This window comes from Rhea americana, unplaced genomic scaffold (assembly GCF_003343005.1).
Source record: "Rhea americana isolate MKP2758 unplaced genomic scaffold, rheAme1 scaffold_43, whole genome shotgun sequence".
Classification (NCBI taxonomy): domain Eukaryota; kingdom Metazoa; phylum Chordata; class Aves; order Rheiformes; family Rheidae; genus Rhea; species Rhea americana.
The window spans coordinates 4,835,709-4,860,364 of NW_028186568.1; the positions used below are offsets into that span (position 1 = coordinate 4,835,709).

The window sequence follows — 24,656 nt, forward strand, 5'->3', positions numbered from 1 at the left end:
TCACAGTTACTGGTTTTCCATAAATAAATATTTGTGACCATGTATACTCGTCATCGAACAATGTGTTCAGAAGGGAGCCGTATAGTCTCCTACCACTTAGTATGCAACCATACTGGAAAGTCAATATGAAACAAAGGTATGAAGTAATCTGAGACTAAAGTCAAACTGAGAGGTCTCTTAGAGGGCATAAGGCTACAAGTCCAAATGGAATCAACAGCTCTGTAAAAGYTAAGAAAATATTAAGGTTGTGCCCAAATTCAGCTTCTTGACATTTTCTTCCTCTGTACAATTATGCAAAAATGGCTCAGAAAAACACATTTCCTGGGACTGTTTAGGAGGAAAGAGGGAAAATGGCGGGGAATAGAGACTAGGGTACTTTAATAATCAACTTTTCAATAGAAAAAGCCACAGTCCTGGGCTAGAGGGCCAATCCTTCTGTGTTTTGTGGGGAAAGGATGGAGATAAAAGGGTGAGATTTGCAGTATCCAGAACACTGAGCTCTGAAGCTTGCTGCATCCAACTCTCAGCAACCACACCAAATTTCTGATCTCACATCTGAATTTCTCTGGCGTTGCTCAATCTTTTAATGGAATTTCACAAAGTTCTTTTTTTTTTGTCAATTTTTGTTTTTCTTCTCCAGWATGAGATCTGTCATACTCCCTTTCCACATCAGCATGCTATGAATTTTAATGCTGCAGCATTTCACAGGCTCTTTAAAATTGGGCTTGGCTGTAAATCTAGCTTCTTTCACRTGAAGAAGAAAGAAAACCCAAAAAATCTACAGCTGAGTGAGAAAAAAATATTACAACGTCATTCAGACTGTTTCAGGTGGTGATCTCAGTATGACCTTCATCATACTCTTCCTACTTCAAATACTTTTGTTGATTCATCCTCAAAAATCCTGAAATTCTGTCGCATAGAAATTTTCTAGAGCACTCTGAGTTAGTGCTCAGCCTGCATTCTTTTTCAACAGTTTATAATAACTGTTTCTACACAGAAGACTTGAGTTCCTATTGAATTGTCAAAAGCACAAAGTTTTTATCAAGAGGGAATTMTGTATTTCTACATTGATAAAAAGAAAAAAAATACCATTTTCACTCAAACATATTCTGGCCATAAGTTGATTTCCATCTCTGTCAAACAAAAATTGCATTGATTATTTTGTCACTCTGTTCTTGTTTGGGAATCCAATAACCCTCTAAGCTCTCTCTTCTTTTGCATCAAAATTTTACAATAGGATAACACAATGACCTTGTATATAGATCTAGTTTTAATTTCACTACCTGCAAAAACATTCAGATCAGTTCTGATTGGAAAATTTTCATGAACTCAGTTTGAACTGACTCTGGATAGGTTCATGCAATTTTAATTAAAATCTAGCTCAGCCATCATTTAGGAATTAAGGGAACTGCCTTTCCTCAGCCCTTAAGGACTTGCTAAGGCTGCTGTAATTTGCTATTGAACATGTGTATATTTGAAACACTGAAAGACTCTTGAAATGAAAAAACACCTCTTGAGATMGGGGTGGGGAGAACAAGAGAAGCCAATGCTCTGATCTGCCTCCCTTAAAATAAAGGCTGTTTAAATGCTCTGAAGCCTCAAGACTTATGAGYGTAGTTCTTCTAGAGGATCAAGCCGAGTTCTTGAAAAGGTTTTATGATGGAAGTCGCAGGATTTACAAGGGACAAGAGCTGAATTTACTCCATAGTGGCAGTAGAAAAATCAGTATCAATCAATCTAGAGTCGTAAATCCCTGGCCTTTCTCTGAGGCCCCTGGGTGCCATCCAAGGACACAGGCTGGCCAACCCACCAGCTTGCTGTGGAGCAGGGTGCTCCCGCAGCCTCCCCTGCAGGCCCTGGATGTCCATCCACCCTGCAGTCATAGAAAGGACAATATTTATTTACTTGTGGGTGGCACTGGTTTTCTGCCAAAGTAGAACCCCGGTTTCGCTCCTGGCACCACTTGCCGTGGGGCAGGAGCAGTGCCAGGACCACACAAGAGATGTGCAGGGGGAAGTGGATGGGATAAGGATGGCATGGGAGCGAGGGGAGCTGGGGCATCTTGTGATGCTGCCGCAAGCAACRAGCTCRGCTTGTAACACCAGCCCACAGCTCRTCTCAGCTGGGAGTCGCTCCTCCCTATCCCCGCAGACTTCTGCTCAGTGTTGCTTGCAAAATGTGCTCCGGTGGGTGGGAACTGACTGAGGAATGATCTTTTCTCCCAGTTCTCTAACCAATACACTCCTTTTACAGCCCCATTTTTCATCCATCGGCTGGCCTAAAGACGAGGCCAAAACTTACTGCTAACTTCTGTTTGTATGATCACACACGCATGGAAACTCATTAATGAGGTTTAAGCAGGAACAGAGCAACTCAGACGATGACACGATTTTGMCTCATAGGCATTCTTACAATCTACTGATAAAAAAAAGATATGCCATGTCTTCAAAGGGATGGAGCAAAGTCATTCCCATGATCTTCGAAGGGCATTCCATTAACACATCKCAGTATTTCCTGAAAGTCAAGTGTATTTTAACTCATTATCCAATGTCTAGGAGTAGTTGAAATTTCACATCCCCTGAATCTAACCCATTGCTGGTTTTCTTCATGGAAATGTATAGCTAGGGGGAAAACGTAACTTTCAAAGAGCAATGATAACTTTTATTTTTTTTGTAAAAAATGTACTGTTATTTGGAAGGTACGGTAAGACAGAGTAACACATGGCTATATTTCTAGATCATTGTGTATAATATTACGTGCAAGATAAAGTATAAATACATTTTCACACAAATGAAGTCATAATTGCCAGAAATTCACATTGTGCTTCTGTATTTGGCAATGTTAGATGTAGAAATTGTCCTGCAGAGCACACAGATAACCTTTACAGTGGTGCCCAACAGTGATGGGTTAACAGTCATTTAACTGCAATACTATTAACCAGATCAGGTTAAGTAAGCACAGAGATTATATTGAATTGACACGTGTAGATACATAATTTGTACTGCTGTTTTTAAAGTGGTCCATGAACATGCTATAGAATTTAAAGTGATCCATGAAGACAAACTGAATGTTTGATTATTCAAGATGGAAACAGTTTTAAAGGTTGAACATTCTTTATTTTCAGGGCAAATAGGGAGCAGATTCTCACTATTAACTCTGTTACCTAATCAGTTTAAATCAGTGATAATCCGTAAATTAAACTCTTTGAAAAACATCTGACAGGGGCTTCTGTACAGCAAATAACTTGTAGAGACTTTTTTACTCAAACTTGAGAAAGTTTACTCCTTAATCAAAACATTGAAATTCTTCTTTTTGACTGGCAAAGGCTTATTTTTCTTGATGTTTTGAACAGATCTGAGATGACCAAATGACTTCGTTTTTATTTGTTTTTTTTGAACAGATTTCCTCTTCAGTCTTTCTGACAAAGGGGAAAAGCTGACTCTTTTGTCTGTATTCTGAGTTCAGAAAAAAGCATAAGAAAGCATCTACTAGAGCATCTACTATCTGCAACATCAGTATAACAATAAAAACTAAACATTTTTTTTTTCATCAGTAAGTACAAGCCTAATAAATGCTGGAGCTGTTCTTTTTTGTAAGAAAGCACTTTTTTTTTTCCCAGATGAACACAATATTTGCACAAGTACCATATCTCCTGATGGCATGTCCTAATCTGTGTCTTTTTCTAGATGCATCTGTGAACTTGACACTATCAGACCACCTTAAGCTGCTAGTCAGGACCCTGCTACTTCCTCTGCTTTTCTAACAAAATTGTTCTTGTAAGTGTTCCATAGCTTTTTCCAGTCAAAATAAGCCAGAAGTGTTGAAGCTGTTTCAATAGACTGCCTTTGCCAGTTGGCTTATTTGAGCTGAAGTAGAGCAGGGAGTCATCACACTTGATGGTTGATTGGCAGATCTGCAGGCGTGGTGATCTCTGGTGATGCTGAGCAGCTGACATTRCGCTAGCAACAATAACGTCTTCAGCCAGCACAGCTGGAGCAGGAAGGTTATGCATATCCAGGACACTGGTGGATCAACCGTTGAAATCCTTTTAGAATCAGGAAATTTTGCAATTATATATATTTTTCTATTTATCCTGTGAATGCTGAGGAAAGACCAGGATTTGGGCTACGTATTTGAACAATGGTCCAGTCTCTTTGGTTGGATGAATAATGGTGGAAAAACCTTTTCCTAATGCTTGAGTATCCTGGTGAGTAATGTATCAGTCTCTCAGCCTGAGAGCTCAGGACAGAAGCACCCCGTGGTTAAGGAGGCTGCCTAACATTGACTTGTAACTCATGAAGCTGTGCAGTCTTCTGTGCACTCAGTCTTTCCTTGGCAAGTGAGTGTATGTACCTGCTAATGGGGAAAACATTATCTTTATCGTGTCTGTGGAGATATTTAGTTTCTCTGTATAGGCTGAAAAGAGGTATCTTTCCTTAGACACTGGCCGAAAGGTTGAAAGAGGGAAGGAGACTATAGGGGACAGAAGTCCTGCTAGAGCATTTCACATTCTTTACAGAAAAGGAGTAAGTGGAGAGGGAAGGGCTTGATCTAAAAAGCTTGAGAGCTACCACGCTTATCAATAGTTCCTGTTTAGTTTGGCTTTTTGCTCTATGTGCCTAATCCGTTTACTTTAAATAAACATTTTTATTAGCAAGGAAGGATAGTCGGCACTCTTTGGTGTGTACAGACTCAGCAGTGAGGTCCCAGATCTGATCCCATTCTGGAACACACTAGACGCAGCTCTATTAACTTTAATGGAATTGTTTCAGACTTACATTAGAGGAGCTGAGAGAATGAATCAGGCCTGAAGCTGCAGTAGAAATAAAAAAAGAAAGAAAGAAAAAAATTACYGTATTAGATGGAAAATATACAGGTGACAGTGATAGTCAAAATACAAACTGAATGGTTTAAAAGCAGCTTTTCCGTTACACTTACGTCTCATAGTAAATGGCACATATGGAAGCTTTTCAGTCCTTGCTGTCAGGTTTGGCCTCCCTTTTTCAGGACACTGTCTTTGATTTCAACATATTTTTTTTTCTTCTGGTTTGTAATTTTTTATGTTGTTTATTTTTCTCAATAGTTGACTTCATAACCTTGGAGGAATATATGTGCCTGGATTTGCAGCTAACGAATCGGTTCACTGCAGATCTGCTGTGCCTAAAAGGCCATGTAGGACTCGTTGTAGTCAGCAATGTGGGTTCCTGGCACCCTCTGGTGGTCGTGCTCATTGGTACAGAAAGGATGGGGAAAATATTTGAGCGGTTCAGTGTGCTTGACTCACGCAGGCAACGTTTCTGGAAGATGACTGGGGGCAGTTCACAAAGCAATTATGTTCAAAGGATGCACTATAGATAGATTTGATAATTTCCTAATATATCCTTTAAAATGTAAGACTAGGTAGGCTGCCATATCAAGGTGCATATTGTGTTATGTCAGTTAGGGGTGAAGAGAGACATGGCATATGTGCTTATTAACTATCTCAAGCTGGTTATAAAATCTAAGAAGATAATGTGAATGGTCAGGCAAAGCATCAGGGATGCTAGGATATATATATATATATATATATATATATGTATGTATGTATATATACACATATATATATACACACGGTCATATATCTATACACAAGCATTTTCTCCCAGAGATTGGTGACTTAGTGAGGGACATACAAAAATTCTTCCTAGCTGAAAAATAGTGAGGCGTTTTAGGGTAGCAACCAGCTTTTTATCTCTTTAGMCATTAGCAAAGCTTTGTTTGATAGTACAAGCTGTTCACTGTCAAAAGACTTATTTCAGACATTTCATACCAGCAAAATAAAAGCTTAGCATGTGTTTCAGAGGATCCTACAGCCCAAACCACATAGTTTGGTCTATTACTAGCACTCGTTCCCTACGTTCAATACGTGAGGTGAAGCATCTTTCAGATGTTTCCCATACTGGAACTTTCTGTCATTGCAACAGCACATACTAGCAAGTGCTTATAACAAGGATGAAAGTTGTTTCTAAATACAGCAGCTGAGGCAGATTTTATAATATAAAACATCTACAGCAGAGGTTGTATCTGTCCCTCCTCAAATCACAGCTGTAAAGCAGATGAGAAAAAATTGTCTGACGACTGAATACTATCCAAAATTCTCTTGCAAGTCCCAGCAATATAAATCTCTCCTCATTAGATCTGGCCGAAGAATTCATTCAAACTAAATGAGTCCATGTTCCCCAACTTGACGACCTCTTTATGTGTGTGTGTTGGGGGAGAGGACAACGGGAAAGTAGGGAAAAGAGCACATCTCGGGGTGGGGGGAGCATGCTGTCATGCTCAGGCAAAATCTCCTTTGAAGTTAAAATATTCTATTAATTTAATTCTYATTTGCATTCATCTCTATATCTCTATTTTCCAGCTCAACTTGTAAAAAGTAGTAGCTAAATCCCTATGATGCCAACCATTTCTCATCCAGTAGGAAATTTTTTTCAAGAAAAAATGTTGTTATGATAACATCAGTCTGTATTTGTTAGATTATGAATAGTGAAGAGTTTGGATTTGCTTCAGAGAAGCACTTGAGTTTTTGGCTCCTTCTGCAGATATGCCTTTGGAGCAATATGTAGACCACGTTGACACAAAATGCAATTTCATTTTCCTGTGATCTCTGCTGAGCCATCTGCCTCAGCCATTTATCCACTCAGCAAGTCRTCTATGCTACTTGTGCATCAGGCATGTTGATCGTGTACCTTGTAGTTTTTGCAAGTTTATTACTTATAAAGTCAGTGAAAATAAACTTAGACTTTAAAGCTGCTGAATATGGGCAGATTGGCTAGGGTCCTGTTACTTCTCATGCACGCAACTATTCACTGCAGGAAATCTCCCTTTTAATTCTACCAGGAGTATGTAATGAATCTTATTTCTAAAAGCAGTAATGCTTCAGTTTCTTATTATTTAGTTAATATTTGAGAAGGCTCCTGCAGTCAATTTTCTCTGATTCATATGACTTCTTTGTAGGCATACCCAATTGCCACACAAACTTTTGAAGACGAATACTCTGTCTGTAAATAATATTTACTCACATGTAATGAAAACCACTCTTCAAGCACTTTAGTATTTAAAAGCCAGTGACGTGCTGTGACAGAAAGGAAGGTCTTGAAAAGCTGAGTGGTGTCTCCACTTCCTGCCCCCTGGCAGAAAGGCAGAGGATAACAACCATCAGGACAAAAGTCCTTATATCCTRGGGTATGCTGGTGTTGCCAGCTTCCAGATGGATCCTAGAAGACTGGTAGAAAAAAACCCAAGTTTTTCTTAAAAAGTTCCAATAAAATCGTATTTCTTTTGGATTTATGGATTCTGAGAAAATAGTCCACTGTATTTAAATTAAATTAATTAAACAGTGTCAGGGAATGTTTAGGGCATAATCTGTATTGCGGAATTATCTGATTATCTGTATTGCTGTATTGCGAGAATAGTCCCTGGCCCGACTCTGGGTAAAACTAACTAGCAATTCCTAGACAGCTGGAGATAGGCACAGGCCAGGGACCGTTCCCAAGAGGCCATTTTCATGCAACCAGCCTTGTCTGGAGGCTAAGAGGGTTTGACAGTGTGGAGATAGCCAGACGGTGCCAGCTGGCCGCAGGGCTAGAGAACAGTCCCTGGCTGCGTTGTTTATCAATATTGATGTTGACAAACATATCTTGTGTTTGCTAGAGCTGCCTGAACTCACTCATCACGTTGCACAAATTAGAAGAAGAAAAATTCACTATTGTAAAGACAATGTTAAAATTTTGGTTAGCAAATTAGTAACAGTTACAAAAAAATCAATAGAATAATGTATCTGCATTGTTATGTTTAAGTCTATAATTAAAAAGGAAGATTTCTGTTACAGGTGTGTTAGYACTTCAGCTGATTTTGTGGGTTCCTTGCTGAGGGAGGATGTGAGATACCTGGCAAGAGGAAATTTGTCAGAGCTTATACTCTGAGGGCCGGGCCACATATAATGAGGGTCTTTTTTTTTTCTTTTTTTTTTCTTTTTTTTTCAGATGAGAGGTGTGACAGGTTACTTGGTCTCAGAGGGTCTCTGTCTCGCAGCTGATACGGCTGAATCCTAATTCTAGAAGTTGTGTCTACAATTTCTATGATTGGAATATAGAGGTTATCATCTTTAAGTAAGTTATCGTTACAGTATATCCATGATTTGCATTCTGCAGGCACTCAGCAGTAAATATTGATTTAAACCCCAAATCTTAAGCCCAWAAAATCTGTGTCTACAGGAAGAGATCATTAAAGGGACTAAAACTACCATGGACCAAAGCCATCTTTGCTGGTTTGCATCAGCAAAAATGCTGCAATAAACAGCCAATAATCCCCCAAACTGTTCCAGAGACTAATTTAAAAAGCCTCTAATGCTGAGGCAGAAAGAAGAAAGAAAAAAGACTGCAAAGTAGTCCGAAAAGCAGGGTTTAGACAGGGGAGTTTCAAACTGGATCAGTGGCACCACTTGAAGTGTACACTGATCTGCAGTGCTTTTCCTTTCACTACCCTCCCCATTTGCAACTCCTGCTCAAAATCTGAGTATTCTTTGGATCATTTTTAACTTATGTAGTTCTTATAAGTCTTTGATGTACTTCAGCAGTTTCAGGGGCCTCTGTAGTATTAAATGTGCAGCAGCATCAGCCAAACTTTCTAATTCTTGAATAAACGCGTCAAACTCTAAAAGCAAAAAATGATCTCTATGGTAAATTTAAGAGCATCAGTGTTACTGGTCCCAGGCTAAGAAAGTGCTATCACGAGTTTTACAGAGCCACTTCTGCTAAAAAAAGACAATATGTCTTCTAACCTGGAAAATAAATCGGAAAGGAYTAAAGGTCAGGAATGGGCCATAAGGAAATTTGAAAGGAACAAGTTTTAYGAATAAAGGGGATTTGGATCTTGATGATTGAACTAAACAAATTTTAATAAAGGAAAAGTTTTCTTTTTCAGACCTCAGATGTTTGAGTGGAACCAAACTATTTTTTTTTTCAGTTTTACCTGTAGAAAAATCATTAGATGATACATGAAATAAAAAAAGAATACATTTGATTTCATTAAGGAAATACCGAATATGCTGACCTATTGAAAACAACTTTGTGTGGCTGGGTTTCTTTCTACTGAACCTCCTGGTGAATCCTTTGAGGCATATACCACTTCATTTTTGTGACTGTAGAATTTAACAGACTTTCACCAGCCTYCCAGCAAATAGCCAGTAGGTGGCAGAATTTACTTATTTAACGTTAAGCCAAGCAGCGCTGAGGTTTTTATGTAGCAAATTCTAACCTTACAGAAAAAACAATGTCTGGGCTGTGCTCTACAGTGTGGATCTGGCTGGCTGTATACATCCATTTTTATTGCAGTTATTATCTTTTCCATTATATTCCTGAAAGTTGAAATACTGATATGCATGGTATTCCACGCCCCCCCCCCCCATTACTACATAAAATATATTCTGGACTCTTTCTAAACTATCTTGACAAAAACTGAATTTAACGGAAGATGTTATTTTTTATGTCAATACAAAAGTGATAATGTGGAAATCACTGCAATTAAGTGATCTTATTTTTAATAGCTAGAATAAATAAGCAAGGAAAAAACGTAGAGACAGACTTCACTAGAGATAGATATGTTAGCCAGTTAAATGAAATCAGTATGGGAATGGAAATACAAGGTTATACTTGAAATCCTTCTTACATCACTACAAGAGGGACTTAAAAAAGTGAAGGGGAGCAATACTGATCCTCTGCAGCCTCAATGAAAGTCTATGAGAAAATCCCATTTTTCCTGATTTCCAGCTTCAACTGTAGCTACTATTCTTGTTGGCATACCTTGATTGAGTGGGTTTTTATCATTCATGGAAGCTGCCCTGATAAAAGGATCCTGTTTCRAAATGAAAATTTTCTGATTTTTGAGAGTTTGGTTTTGTTCATTCTACAAGGGGATGACATCAAACCTTGTAGAAAGCTGTCAAGATCTATTTAAAAATRACAAAGCAAGAAAGCAGCCTTCTCATGTTGGTGTTAGCTTTGGGGATGAAGTAACTCCTGTGCTGTGGAAAGCCTAAATTGTCTGATTGGTGCTTGACTTCTAGTTATGCTGGATTGGGTTGATCATACTGTGTCTTGTGCTTTCATGTGGAATTCCACCCTGTATGGAAGGAGCTTCTTCAGTTKAAAATTTATTTGAAACTGCTATAGACTTGCAACCAGCACTCTGTATTTTCAAATTCTCAGGTGTTGCTTGCTCGACTCCACTGATTCRGATTGCTCCCTTCTCTTTCTCCCACCGTAGTGGAGAACTGAGGAGAGAAGTCCACTTTGCAGAGTGCTTGAGAATTGCCCTGAAAGCACATCAAGTACTGGCTAGATTTGATGTTTCYGGAGGGACGTGTCCTGGTTCTCATCCCAAGCCCCACAGGTAATGTCACCCTCTTTGCCTATTCTCCAGCAGGGCAGCTGTTACTTAAGTAAGTATGCTGTCACCATTTCCTCTGAACTTCACCTATTCTGGAGACTTTCATCCTGAAGTAACTAGCCAGAACTGTAGTAAGGGGCAGAAAAGGAAGTATCTCTTTGCAATCCCCAACAAGGCCAGAGTGYAAAACACAGAGCATTCAAATTCCTCCTGCTTTGACCTTCACAGCCTCAGTGCTTGCAGGTCTCAGCCCAGGGGAGAACCTAATGTGACACCGATGGAAAGGATTCAGCAAAGCGCTTCACTCCCTTGCCCTGGGCAGATTTCTCTGGGAACAGCAAGGCTTTCTAGAATCAGGATAATTTTCTGCCTGGGGATATGATCACTTATTTCAGCTACAGAAGCATCTGCAATGCAATTAGCACCAATGGAAAGAGATAATGTTTTTTCTCTCCTCTCTTTCTCTCTTTCTTGTTTATTTCTGAGGTTTCTACCTGAAAACTGTTGTGTTTTCCAGTTCCAAAGGGCAACAGCCTTATATCAGATATAGAGTCACTTGTAATCTGAGAAATTCTGCTATAAAAACACAGTGTGCCATGTCATTTAATCTCAGCAGAATGAAGGGGCAGGTATATTCATTTATTTATTTGAGAGAAGAAAGCGACAACCAAAAAATAGGATATTTTATAGGAGCTTTTTTATAGGAGCTCTCATTTTAGTGCTCTTGAAATTTTGTTTTTCTTTCCTTATATTTACTTTAACTACAGCCTTCCAGGCTTGGGAAGGTGCCAAGTACATAGAGATTAAAGCCATGAGCTGGGTTGCAAGTCRATGCTATTCTCTCAAAGTAGGGTTGTTTCACTAAGTATTAAAGCTGATGTTTATTTAAGCCTAATGAGTGAAAATTGCAATATGCAATATGGTAGGGCTGTGAAAAGGCAGGAAGCCAGATTATAGTCTCATTAAATAAATGGAAGATGGAGCTACTCCATTATTAAATAAGATCAGAATCTAGCCCACTATCTCCTATTATAAATTGAAGTTTAGATCCAGCAGRGATCTGGTGTTTTGTAATACTGAATATCTGAGCACTTAATTAGGAACATAGCTACATAATAAAAATTAAATCAGCAACTATCTCCCTACAAAATTTAAAGAGACTCAGAGATTCCCAGTGGGCCTAAAACAAGCAGCATAAAGTCACCATGCACAGTAGGCAGCAGCYTAACAGGCTTTCAAGATGGAACATATTTAAAATCACAACCTAAAGGAGCATCCTGAAGACTGTGTGAAAATGCCCTGCTCTYTTGGGAGTCCTAGCCACATGTCTTACACCTTTTCCCATAAAGTATGGCATAGTGTAGTCAGGCTCCTCTTCTATTTTACAGAATAGTTCAGTGTTTAGAACAGCAGCTGCTTAATGTAAAATTTAGAAATGATATGAAGAGTAGCTAGGAATACCAGAGGATTTCCCCTGTCATAGTCTCTTGCTTTCTCCTCTCTTGCCTTCTTCTATCTCATAAATCATTCATTCTCTTCTGTGCAGTAACATAGTTTGCCCAAGAGCTGAGAATATCAGCTCCATCAGCCACTACCATTCACACTTAAACTGAAGAAGGACATGTCCTAGTTGCAGAAAAATATGAATTTAAATTCCTTTATATCTGCAGATGTACTCATACAACTCTATGGGTATACACAACTGTCTTAGATAAAAGACAGTTTAATGTCCTACGTTAAATTAGAGGACAAAAGCATCTGGTGGAGTTGGATGTGTTTGCTTGGTATATTCCTGAGTGGGTACCAAACCAAGGCCAGCAGGAGACCTGGGGTTCAGAACACACAGGAAACCTCTATAGCAATAAATGAGATAATGCTGAGGAATGCTCCTAGACAGTTGTGTAGACTGTTAAACTGTTAAAACAATCCCTGGCACAGTTTTATCCTGGACAGATTAGTGGTGCATGGAAATATCCACAAGCATGGTTCATGTATGAGAACATCTGATTGAGCATTTCCAATAGGCAGCTTTCATACCTCCGTGATGTTTTGGATCCTAAGAAGTTTTATTAATTTCAACATGGGCTAAGGRCTACTCTATGCCAATTTGCCACAGTGCCTGGAAATGTTCCACGGCAGGTTTAATTTATTAGTCTGGCATTTATAGAGTCTAATTTATAGAGTCTAGCATTAAGCTTTAGGGATTTGAGTCCTTTACTGGGCTGAGCACTTCAGCACTTAGGAGTCCCATTTGGTAGTGAGACTTAGGCCATGCTGCTGTATGCAGCACAGTAACAGCCATGGTTTTCCCTCAAAATGTCTCCAAGATTCCCTCTCTTTCTGCTTTCCTTGTCAAGAAAGCAGGATAGCACAAAACAGAGGTACACAGAAAGAGCAGCTACCCAGACATGGGGGGAGGGAGGGTAAAGCTCTGAAACCCCTGCTTTCCCTGAAGGAAACTGCTTTCATTGTCAGCAGATGGGAAGGGGAAGCTGGGGGTGGAGGCAGAGAATGAAGGCTGCTTTGATGTTGGCCTATTTGTTTGCTTTCTGCTTCCTGGACCCCTCCTAGAGAGGCTGGAGCCATCATGGGGAAGAAACACAACAGGATGGCCCGCCTTCAGCCCATAGACAAGACAGCAGCAGATGTTGATGATAGGAGTGGGTGGCATTGGCAGAAGCCAAACCAGAGAAAACCTAAAAGGATGTGATGGGAGAGTGAAACAGAGAGATAGGGAATCGTGGAGAGATGGTGGGTGCCTGTGTTGAGACACCAATGATTGGTCAAAGGTGGAAGGCCTAGGTGAAGATCTTTTGGAAGCTGCCTAACAGAGCTTCTGTGGATTTATCTAAAAGTTTTCAGTTTTTAGTCCTAAGGAAACCCATGTTTACCTGTTCACAGGTCAGGGTATTACACTTATCCCCATGAGAGGTATGCCTTTGCAAGCCCTCAATCAACACAAGGCCAGTGGGGGCCAGGAAGCATGTCCTTAAAGGTATGCCTGTCTGTGTGGTGGGCTCTGTCGGGCGCTCTGGCAATGTTCCAGGCAGACCAGATGCCATTAACAGCATTGTAGCATCTCTGTAACACGGCACAGGGCAGACTTGAGGTCCCTGAATTATTTTGGACTTTGCACAGACCTTCGCACAGCTTTTSCTCAGCCTACACTGCTTAATTTTATAGTTTCTCATAACTGAATAAAGCCATTTTGACACTATAGCCAAGATAATCTCTCATTTAGTAGATAGGAAAACAGYTGCTGAATCAGAATTTATGCAGGTTATTTATAGATCCACTATGATATCACACACACAGCAGATCTAATGAAGGACACTGTAAATTACCTCCATTTAATTAATTGGAATTGYCATCAAGGGATTAATCTGGAACATAAACTCTCACCCAACTAAGACAGCAAAAACGATCGYGAGGCACAAAATAAGTCAGTCTGTATGTCTCTCTAGCAATGGGACACCCTGGTCTTAACCATTAATTCAGGATTTACCAATAAACACCTGGCAGATGCTTACTGGAAATTCGAGGCCCRCATTTTGAGTCAATTACAGAGCAACCAATAAATAAAAGTAGCGTTAATTGCGGTTTGATATTTATATTTAGAGGTATTTTCTTCCGTGAATGGTAAATGTAGTCACTCCTGTCAATTATACCTTTGTTACTCAGCTGGCATGGCTAGTAGTATAAGATAAAATTGATAAAAAGCATTGCAATATAATAATATGTGCAATGCAATGTAATAGCATTAATCTCACATAAAAATGATACYGTAGCTTCTCTTGCTAGCGATACTTCCCCATTCACAGTAATATGCTCTTACTGAGCACTCTTGGAACAGGAGCACAGGTTCCACTAGATTGGGAGAGTAAGGGTGATGTAAGATATTTTGGAGCACATACACTATTTGATTTCTAGAACCCTGCACATAGTTATAGATAGTATAAATGGTTTCCTTAGCATAARTTAAATCTAAGACATATATTTTAAGAGGAACAGTTTAAAGTAGTTCTTTTTAATAAAGCTGGTAGACTCAAGACACTCTCAGGTGATCGGTCTCTTTAGAGCATTTAGKTTAAAGAGGAAAGGACAAAATACGCTTTTTTGACATGGACATTGGGACAAGCCCTGACAGTAATATTATTTGTGGTCAGGGACACACAGTCACCAGTCAGTGATCTTTTATGCAGGGAGCTGGGCCAGCTATTCTACCAAGACATTGTAATGGGCACCAGATCTGATAGCTTTAAGCAAGAGGACAGCCATGGCCAGGGAAGCTCAAATGCAATCAGAATGACTGGATGACCATCTGGTTGCATCGTTAAAGTTTACACAGAAGAGARGCTCATGAACTAGGCTTCCAAATCAATGATCCAAAAGCCACTGAGGGCAACAGACAAAGCCCATCCACAAAGCTCTCTTCCAGACAATCTTTATGTTACATGTATTAGCATACCTTAGCATGCATAGGCTATTAGCATACATAATGTTATCTGCACACTTCCAAAGGCATTCCAAGGGAAAAGTCAGTCCTCCAGCAAGCATTGCCTAAAATCATTAGCAGGGAAAGTGAGAGTGGAAGCAAGAGAGCTTTTTCCTAACCATAGCTTTTAAAACCCTCCTCACGCTTACTGCTGATAATTTTTTTTTCAAAGCAAACAGTATCTAGTATTGATATCCAGCTACTACAAACAAGATCCTGCTTTCTTTTCRCTAGATTAAAGGCCAATGTAGACATAAGAAGCAGTGGATGCTGAAGTGCCACACACATCCTTTTGAATCCTGCCTGTTATTGATGTATGAATGTGGATAGGGAAGATGGGGCAAAACGTGCCCCACTGTAATCGTCCTGCTTCTTTTCCTCTCCCTCAAGCCTAAGCTGGAAAACAGAATTCCTCCTTAGCTCTGAGGAAGCAGCTGGCAAAGCTCCCTCACCTATTCCCTGGAGTCTGCGTTCTGTGGGCAGGTGGGCATGCCTTTCTCTCCCCTTGCTCTCCCGACTACTAGTGAGTTTGTTGAGGTTGGAAGAAAGCACTTCAAGAGAGGCAAATTTATGCTAACAACGTAAGTCAAACTGAGCTGTGACTGCCTGGCACACCTATCAGAGATCCTGTCCCACTTGCAGATGGTATATGTGATGAACAGTGTGTCTTTGGAGAGACTTTTTGGCCTTAAGAGAGAAAAAAAAAAAATCTCAGTTTTGATTTCATCAGAGAGATGGTGAAGGGGAATAAATATATACCTTGTAGCAGAAAATCAGAGGACAGTATATTGCATGTCTGAGATCTGAGCTGAAGAAAGCACAAGCACCCAACCACATTCCTCTAAATATTGCCAAAAGACTTAATTATAGACTTGAAATGATAGCTACTTTTGTTGCATGAAAATCAATTTTCTCCAAGAGAAAATGAGACAGAGAACACCAGAGGGCACTATTTCATTCTTTAAAAAAATCTGACTGCAAAGTCAAATCAAAACGGAGTTATTTTGGATGTTCATTGTCTTTCCTTTTTTGGTGTCTTAAGGCATCTTAGAGAGATCTTGTCTACATTAAGAGAGAAATAATATTAAATAGCTATTTTACRCTGCATGCAATTCAGCACTACAATAATCAATGACATGTGAGAAATTAGGCATTAGATTCAGCCCTGCATTACTTCTCAAGCAAAGCATTGATGAGTAATTGCATCTCCTCACTCAAGTATCTCTTTAGTTCAAGTCATAGAGACCTCTGATTGGGAGTAGAAGCTCCAAGCCGTTCATCACACTTTGCAGACATTTGAGAAGTGCATAATCCACTCACTATCAAGTATTACAGCTCACTATCAAATGATTAGATATAAATCTATTAATAGAATAATGAGGTTGGCAGTGAGGATGGGAACATCATAACTGCACATGCTGGAGCTATGCAATTATGGCAATGCTTTTGATAATGCTGTTTTTACATGCTGATCAGGAATGCAGCACTTTAACAGGAACTCTGTACGCCACATGTACAGGCCTCTTGAGGAACACTTACTGTGACTTCTTCTATAGGCTTTCAGAGGGTGAAATGGCATGATCTGTAGGATAAAATAGCTGAAGCAAGGAAAAACATCAACTTCTAGGGGGAATCAACCCATTAGGAAATCCATTTCCCTTTTGTTATTTGTCAGAAAGCAGTTTAGCATGACAAAAGCATAGAATATACATGCCAACTGTGTCTGTTGTCAGCAGCATATTGAGTTCATTATGGAGTGATTATAATATCAGACTTATTGAACACTAAACAAAAAAAGATTTACAAAGTTTTTAAAACTATGTTTTAGATGCATGTGACTGACACAAATTAGATGCAGACTAACCCCAATAAGCTACTTGAAGTCTATGATAATTATTCTATTAACCTCTAATCATGAATTTGTAAATTCTATCATCGTTTTTAAACATTTGAGAAATTAAATTTTCTAGAATGGAGACTTGAGGTGAACCAAATATTATCTGCATCTACAAAATGAGTAATTGCATACACAAATAAAGTTTGTGGATTACAATTACCCATTTTGCATGGTTGTCTGGCATGAAYGCATAGATCCAACTTGAGGCCACAAGACTGACAATGTCTCCAAAGCCTGATGCAAAAATGGAGATATGAAYGAGTTTGAATGAATAAGCAACAGTGCAAATCACCCTCTAAAACTCAAACCAACCCAAACTGGAAAACAGATAGTAGGAAAAGATAAAACTTTTKTTTTTGTTTTAAATAAACATTTCATAACAAAACAAAGCACAAGCCCCCAAACCCTTGTACTTCTTCAGTTTGGTCAAAGTTGAAATAGAAACAACAGAAGAGTAGGGGAAAAAAATTAGTTTTCASAATAACTGGACTGAACAGAATCTACTTCTGGGTTCAAGCTGTTAAGAATTTTCACATTRAATCTTTTCAGTAGAGTCTTATGGGAGAAGGACCAGAGTGTGGTACTGCTTTTCTGAACTCAGTTTCAGAAGACTTGTGCACTTCCCATCATCACGTTCCACTGAATTTGACCTGTTACTGAGCTTCTTGGCTACATGCATGCTATACTGCAGCTATGTCATTAAAATGATACACATGCCCTAAATAACCATCCTTATCTTTTTTTTTTTTTTTTTTTGATATTCTGTCCACAAAAGTCTGCCTGTCTGTACACATTACTGACCTCTAAACATAAATTAATACTGCTGTCCACTTTCATAGCTTTTCTTAGTTTGTGTAGTGATCTACTGGCATGTTTGAAAAGGTGTTATATTTTCTGTCTACACAGATGTAAGRAAGCCTAGCAGTCATATTATTTCATCTGAGGTTATTCAGTTGAAGAAAATTCCCTTTTCCACCATACAAGTGGAGCCCAATTTACCACATTCCAATTAACTACCTCTGTTAGTATTAGTTTTCATGTGGAGTGTTGCTTTTACCTGCGATGCGAGGTTTTTTGCATCTAGAGCCAAGTGGTTAGCCAAAGTTCAGGATCTTACAGGTTTAGGAGAAATTATAGTCATGTTTTTGTACAAATGAGTTACAAGTAATCCTATTTCCCTAAACACAGTAAAAATGAAAAGTAGGTAGATTATTTGCTCAGGTTATATAAGCATTTACATACTTACATTACGAAGTTTTCTGAAAAGTTCTGTGCTGAAGATGCATCTCCTCTCTGCCTCCTCTCAGGATGACACTTTTGATCCTTTTGCCACCAATATGCTACACAGGGCCTGCAACTGAACAATTARTCACGGCCTTCCAGACACTCAGTCCCTTAAACTTTATTTCTGATTTGCCCTGTTTTCCTCTACACTGAAAATTCCCAGGATCTGTCATGGTCTCTATATTGATGTTCTTACTCAGTGACTTGTGTAGCCTTCTGGATGGATCAATGACAAACCTAATGGCAGCTGTAAACATTGTTCAGCGCAGCAATGTAAAAGTGCATGACTTTATATTCAGTTTTTCTGCCCAGGTATTCCTGAAGGGGAAAAAAAGAGATTCAGAAGGATGTTCCATAAAAAGGACAAATGTTGTTTAGAAGTAATCTCCTGTACAACTGGAATGATGTAAGAACTATACTTTTGCAAAAATCTATATTCCCTTACTCTCTTCACTTTGTAAGGCACTCAGAAATCAAAGTAAGTAAAAGCTGATGTCTTATAAAATATAGTCTGGCATTTCCTTGTTCTTAAAGTGGTTATACTAGATGCTGCAATATTTCAAGTGTCTTCATTGTAGTATCCATCATAGGCTGACCYCAAGCGAATGCAGATTGGTTCTCTCCCCTGATTTCACTACATTGTGGATAAAGCATCTGGTGAGAGCAGTGAGCAAGAAATCAGATTAACTTGTCTTCCCATTCTGTGTTTTGTTTTTCTTGCTGAAATTACCAATATAGTTGAGAATAATATTTGCAATTTTTTGGCCATTTCCGTTAGGTACTGCAATGATATCCATTTCACTTCACTGAAAAGCCATACACGGCACATTTCCTGCACTACGAATTAGGTTCATATTCTAGTAATAAGAGAGTGTGAGAACAAAATCCTATCACTTGTGCTTTTTGTTGTCCCTTCACAATACTTCTAAAGCCTCATCTTTTCATGTTAAATAAAACTCACTCTTGTCCTAWAAGAAGATTCATATGATGCCCTCCAGCAGAGATTTAAATATAACTGAAGACATACCTAGACCTTGTACTGGTCCTTTGCGAAGGAGGCAAATTTCATCTAACATGGGATTTTGTACAGCAGAAACAGTCCATCTCACCTAGTTTTAATAACTGATCTTTTGAGACTGATTAAATATTCCTGCTTCATTTTAGCCATTAATCATTCTCAGAATAGATGTATGTCATTTATTGCTTCACATACTGCAAAGCAGGTGAGATTATTCCCTAAGTAATCACAGTACTGTACGTCCGTTATAACTTCAAATGACAATGTAGTGTCGCTGTCAGCAGTGGTGTCCTTTTCCTGGTTTCTATCTGGAACCAAGTACCTGCTTGAGATATGGGACTTCAAAGTGCTGAGGGGCTCATTTATGCCTTGAGTGATGGGGGAGGGGGAGGTTCTTCATGAAAGAGTAATTTCTGTAGCCACATCTGGATTTTCAATTCCTTTGAAGCTGAGTTTCAGCGGGTACAATATCACACAATATAGTTATTCCAGTTTAGCAAAGTCTAGTGCTTTTTTTTTTTTTTTTTTTTTTTAAAAAAAAGCTTTTTCTTCCTCTGCTATTTGTTGCATGTCTTCCTGTTTTCACAACTGTGATGGATCTTAAAAAGGAGTCTTCTCTTTGCTAGATAAGACGATCAACATATGGCTGTACTGGTATAGATGCTAAGACCAAGTATGTTAGAGATAAGAATTGCTTCCAGRTATGATAACAATAAAATCTTTCTCTAAAAGTAAAGTAATGAGTTCATATTTACATAGGGAAAATCAGAGGGTGAACTGGAATACTGAGTGAAATCTAATTTCCATGCAGGAATCTGACTCTCATGATTACATTTTTTTTTTATTGGTCCCATATCTTAATATAATCAAAGCCTTGACACATTGTCACATGACAACATTACCATGGTTGTTATTTCAGTCGTCATCATTTCCTGTGTATTGAACAGAAATAAAAAGTCATGAAAAATTAAGAATTCAAGTAAAAGTGATATCCAAATGCTTAGCTATTGGACAAGCTTTTCGAAGTACCAAAAGTTTCAGATAAGATGTTCAAAAATCTCTTGTTCTATCCAGTTCTCCTTCAGTGCCAACAAATGAACAAGCCTGAATTCTGTTTTTTTGTTTCTGCTTCGTCCATTTATATATCATATAGTATGTAGAACATTTTTTCATAGGAAATAGTCTCCTATATATAGGAGACTCCTTCTTAATATCATTCCTGTAGCTATTAAACAGTTGCCAAATTTTGTCCTGAACTTCTGTGTCTGCATTACACCCATTTATCAAGCCATGAYCCATTCCCATAGCCTAGATGGAGTTACCAAAAATGTCATTAAATATGTTATTTTGAAACAWTAAATTGATCTTAAAATATTATAACTTCCTTTGAAGACCTGAGTTCAGGTCTTTTTATCTTTCATCTTGCAGTGACTGAAATCTTATCTGTTACTATAAATTTTATAATAGCCTACAAAGTACAGTACTAGCATCCCTCACTTCAGGCATTATGTTATTTGTGCCCAGGGAAATATAAACTCTCAAATCYAAGTTCTGGAAGTTAAATAAAGGAGGAAATGGATTTATTATTTTGCCTTAAAAATGTATGTCAGATCCAGTCATGCCTCCCACTGAAATCCAAAGATAGMTTTTGATATGTTTCTGCATGTTAAAAATACTTATTATCAGATTTTAATATATTATTATCTGTGCAAGATGAACACCACAAGCATTAATATCAAAYGAATGTAAGGCTAGAGGGAACCTTGAGAAATGGCACAGGTCTTGTATGTTCTATATTGCTGTGATATCAGCTTAATACTTTATAACCTTTAATATATGAATCCTCAGACATATCCGTGCAAGGGAGGGGWATACGGTTTAAGTTCTAATTCACGGACACAAGACAGGTAGTGTGGTAGAATGGCTTTACTGTAGTCACATAAGATGTTTGGGGCAAAAGAGGGACCTAAAGACAGGTTTCTAAAGTGTCTGTCAGGTCTGCTAACCACCGAACCACTTTCCCTCTTGGTGCGTATGTGACTGAAAATGTGAGATAGCCTGCTGTGTGTTATATGACATCAGATCAGGACAAGTATATTACACAAAAATAGTTAGATTGTGATTCTCTAGTTCTGCCTGTTCTTACTAATGCTATACCTTGAGACTTATCCACGACTATCACAACCACATTTAATACCTCCCCATTTTCTTGAAAGATTTGTTTATTAGACAGAAGTCCCAAAGATACAGACCACAAATGGTGAATCAACTGCATTTGCTACTGTAAAGCATCTTAAATTTGCAGTGGCAGCCAGCCAAAGCTTAAAGTTTCCTTCTCAGGGCTGTACTTGCCAATGCTTTAGATTTTATTTCTTACCCTACTCTGTGGTATTTATCCTCTCTAACACCTCCAGTGGACTCATTATCTCCTATTTGTTTTTTCTACCTCTCTGACTTTCGTGTAGTTTCTTAACACAATGGTTTTGCTTATCAAAATGCCAGGCTTCCAGTATACCATTGACTGTATACCTACATTACCCCTACACAGTATTAAGAAATACCAGTGATTTGTTCATCTTCATACATTTTATGACGGCAAAAGTAATATTAAACAACATTTAAATGAATTAACCACCTTCCTAGAAACCTTTCCATGCCTTTTTCTCATTTGTGCAATTCAATTAACTCCTTCATAGTTTCCATCTAATTGCTCCTTTTTTAAGAGAGAAAATACTAAAAATCACAGCAAAGTAAATGGGCAATTTCTCCATTTTGTTCTCTGTCAGATATATGGGCTCCTCTGTTCCATCTATTCAGAGATGACAAAAAGAGAGGGAAAGATATTTTCCTAAGATTATTTACTTACCAGAAATATAAAACATGCTGCTGGCACTGCTACTTTCAGGTGTTCTGGGATAGAGTAATGTCCAGGGAGCAGTATAACAACAGGGGAATATCTTAGTCACCCCCTTTTGTTTTTAAGTATCTGACAAATTAAAGTTGCCTGGTTTGAAGATGGAGGGAAGGAGAAGTGCATTGCATAGACAAAGCAGCCTGGTAGAACGAACTAAAGGAAGGAAAGAGACAAAATGAGAGGAAGGGAATGGCACAAAAGCTTGATCACCAGTGGGCAGCAGTTTGTTTAGGATATCATATTCCCTCCTCAAGCCTTACTATTTATCTACAGTCCAAGCACTCATGATATCTAGTGGCAAACCACGTCTTCTGGGCTTGATTATATACTGAATGATAATTTACTGCTGTTATCAGCTACTGAGTCAGCTTTTGTGCCAATTACGCAAGCATCAAAAATGATCTGAAAGTTTCTCCTATTAAGAGTCAATGCTGAAATCAGTACAGTACAAATCAGTACAGTGCATGAAATAAACTTTAAATCTTTAGTCTGCTGATTGCTTTTTTTTTTTTTTTTTTTACCGAAAAAAATCATGTGCAGGATGGACATGTCCCAGGGATGCATCATGATTACGTAAGGAAAGAAAAGCATCATGACAGCTCACTTTTTCATCTACTGCAAAAATGGGAAGTTGTGCTTGGACCAAGATGGACTTGGTTAAGACAGCTGATGTTGCTATGGGAAACAGCTCTTCCCCTTGCCTCAGCTAAGGGCAATCTCATAAATCAAATCCTTCAAAGGTGATCATTAATTAGRTAATGCATATAAGCATACCTACTTAAGAATTGCATATGAAAATAAAGGCCTGAGTGTTTACAATAGCAATGTATAGCAGTTAGATCTGTGGATCGTAGGAAATGTTGTACAATACATTAAAAAAATAGCTCCTAGATACCTCAAAACTTGGTATCTGTGATCAGTGAGTACTTCTGACCTTGCTCTGGGTATATCTCATTTCTTTGTATGTGGAGCAGGGACAGTACATACTATGCTTGCCTCATAGAAAGGTTCTCAAGATGTATTAAATAATATTTGTGAAATGTTTGGAAGCTTCAGAGTAATCAGCACATCGAAAAGCCTAAGAGAACATAAATAAAAGACACAGTGGGACATAAAACCACCACTGAAATAGCTGCTGAGTAAATGAGAACTGCCTGTTCCTTGTACTGGGTGGAAAAAATGTTGTGCTGTTACAAAATTAAAAATTCTATTATAAGACACATATAAGAGGAAGATGAACTAAAGTGGTGTTTCAGAGCTTTTGAATTTTTGACTTTTGAACTTTACACTGATATCTTAAAATCATTTTGCTGTTGGTACCACCATGTATGGATCTGTATTTTTGTTTGGACTCTGTAGTACATAATTATGTCATACAGCAAAAGATTTCTACAGTCATTCATACCACATCACTGGCATTAATCACAACAAAGTCCAAAGTGAAATATACAGATCATATCAAATAAGCAGAAGTAAAACCTTTCTTCCACACCATTACTCAGTGTCTCTACAGCACACTGCATAGACTGGTCTTTTTTTTCACTCTAGAAAAGATTGGAGATTGCTGAGGCACAATTTTTATCCCTTTCTTGCAGAAGGAGGATTAATTTTGCCTGTTCTGTCTATTTAGATATTAAGCTTTATATTTTATGGTTTTAGCTGAGAGAATAATATGGGCAACTGGCACATGATCTGTAGCCTGGACATGAGCATCCAAAGCTTGACTTTAATTATGAAGTCGTCTCTGGGATGCACTCGCCCAAATATGTGGCTAATAATTTGGTTAAAATGACAAGTATTCTGGCCTTCAATTAAATAATAATGCTCTATTGTTGTTTCTCATTCCTGCCCTTGCTACAGCTTATCAACTTAAAAAGGGACTTGGGGACCCCAGATAGAAGAATTCAATGACATTCTGATTATCACTTCCAGAAACTGGTTCCTCAAGCCCAGATTTTTAGGAAGGGCTACCTTATTTCTTGAGGAAGAGGATGAGCAGATACACACACACAGACAAATGTGTGYACACGCTCTCTATCCAAATGGTAGCACTGCCTGCTTCAGGCAGAGCCCTCTGTGCTGTCCTCATACCCCAAAGCAGACAGGGGGCCATATCTTCCCACCTGCACTGGCACAACWGCCCATGGGTTTAGAGCTGCCCACACATCACCCAAGACCCCAGACAGCCCTCAGTTACCTCCTGATCCTGTCCCCCCAATGCCTCCTGTGGAGCTGTCAGCTCCCAGATCTTCCTGGGAAAGCCGCTGTGCCCGTAGAGACACCTCTATCACTCACCAGTGCTTTCTGGGACGTGCACCTGGCCACAGACTCTCTTCCATTCCCCGCTCTGGCATGCGGAAGGAGGCACAGCTTGCATCCAGCTATTYAGTTCTGCCTCTCTACCTTATTCTCTCATTTGGGCAGTGGCTCCTTGGCAAGTTTCAGGCAAAACATGCCAGAATTGATTCTGAACAACATTCTTGAAATCTGCTTGGGACCATAGCACCAGTAGCTCTGACAGCAGGTCAAAGGGGGCAATATATCTTGCTAAAGCAGAATCTGTAAAAGGCAATAAAGCAAGGCAATAACTTGCTCCATTGCTATCATTTGCAGAACACAC

At 38.8% G+C, this 24,656-nt stretch overlaps 1 long non-coding RNA gene across 1 annotated transcript in view; it reads left to right on the top strand.

The window, feature by feature from the left end:
- The first annotated feature begins 3,999 nt into the window (after positions 1–3,999).
- The window catches only part of LOC146589912 (uncharacterized), an 80,498-nt gene continuing 59,841 nt past the window's right edge, over positions 4,000–24,656 (top strand). Inside the window, exons 1-3 of the long non-coding RNA XR_014897091.1 lie at positions 4,000–4,207; positions 8,025–8,150; positions 10,306–10,431. This is a non-coding gene — a long non-coding RNA (uncharacterized LOC146589912). The remainder of the gene's footprint in view (positions 4,208–8,024; positions 8,151–10,305; positions 10,432–24,656) is intronic.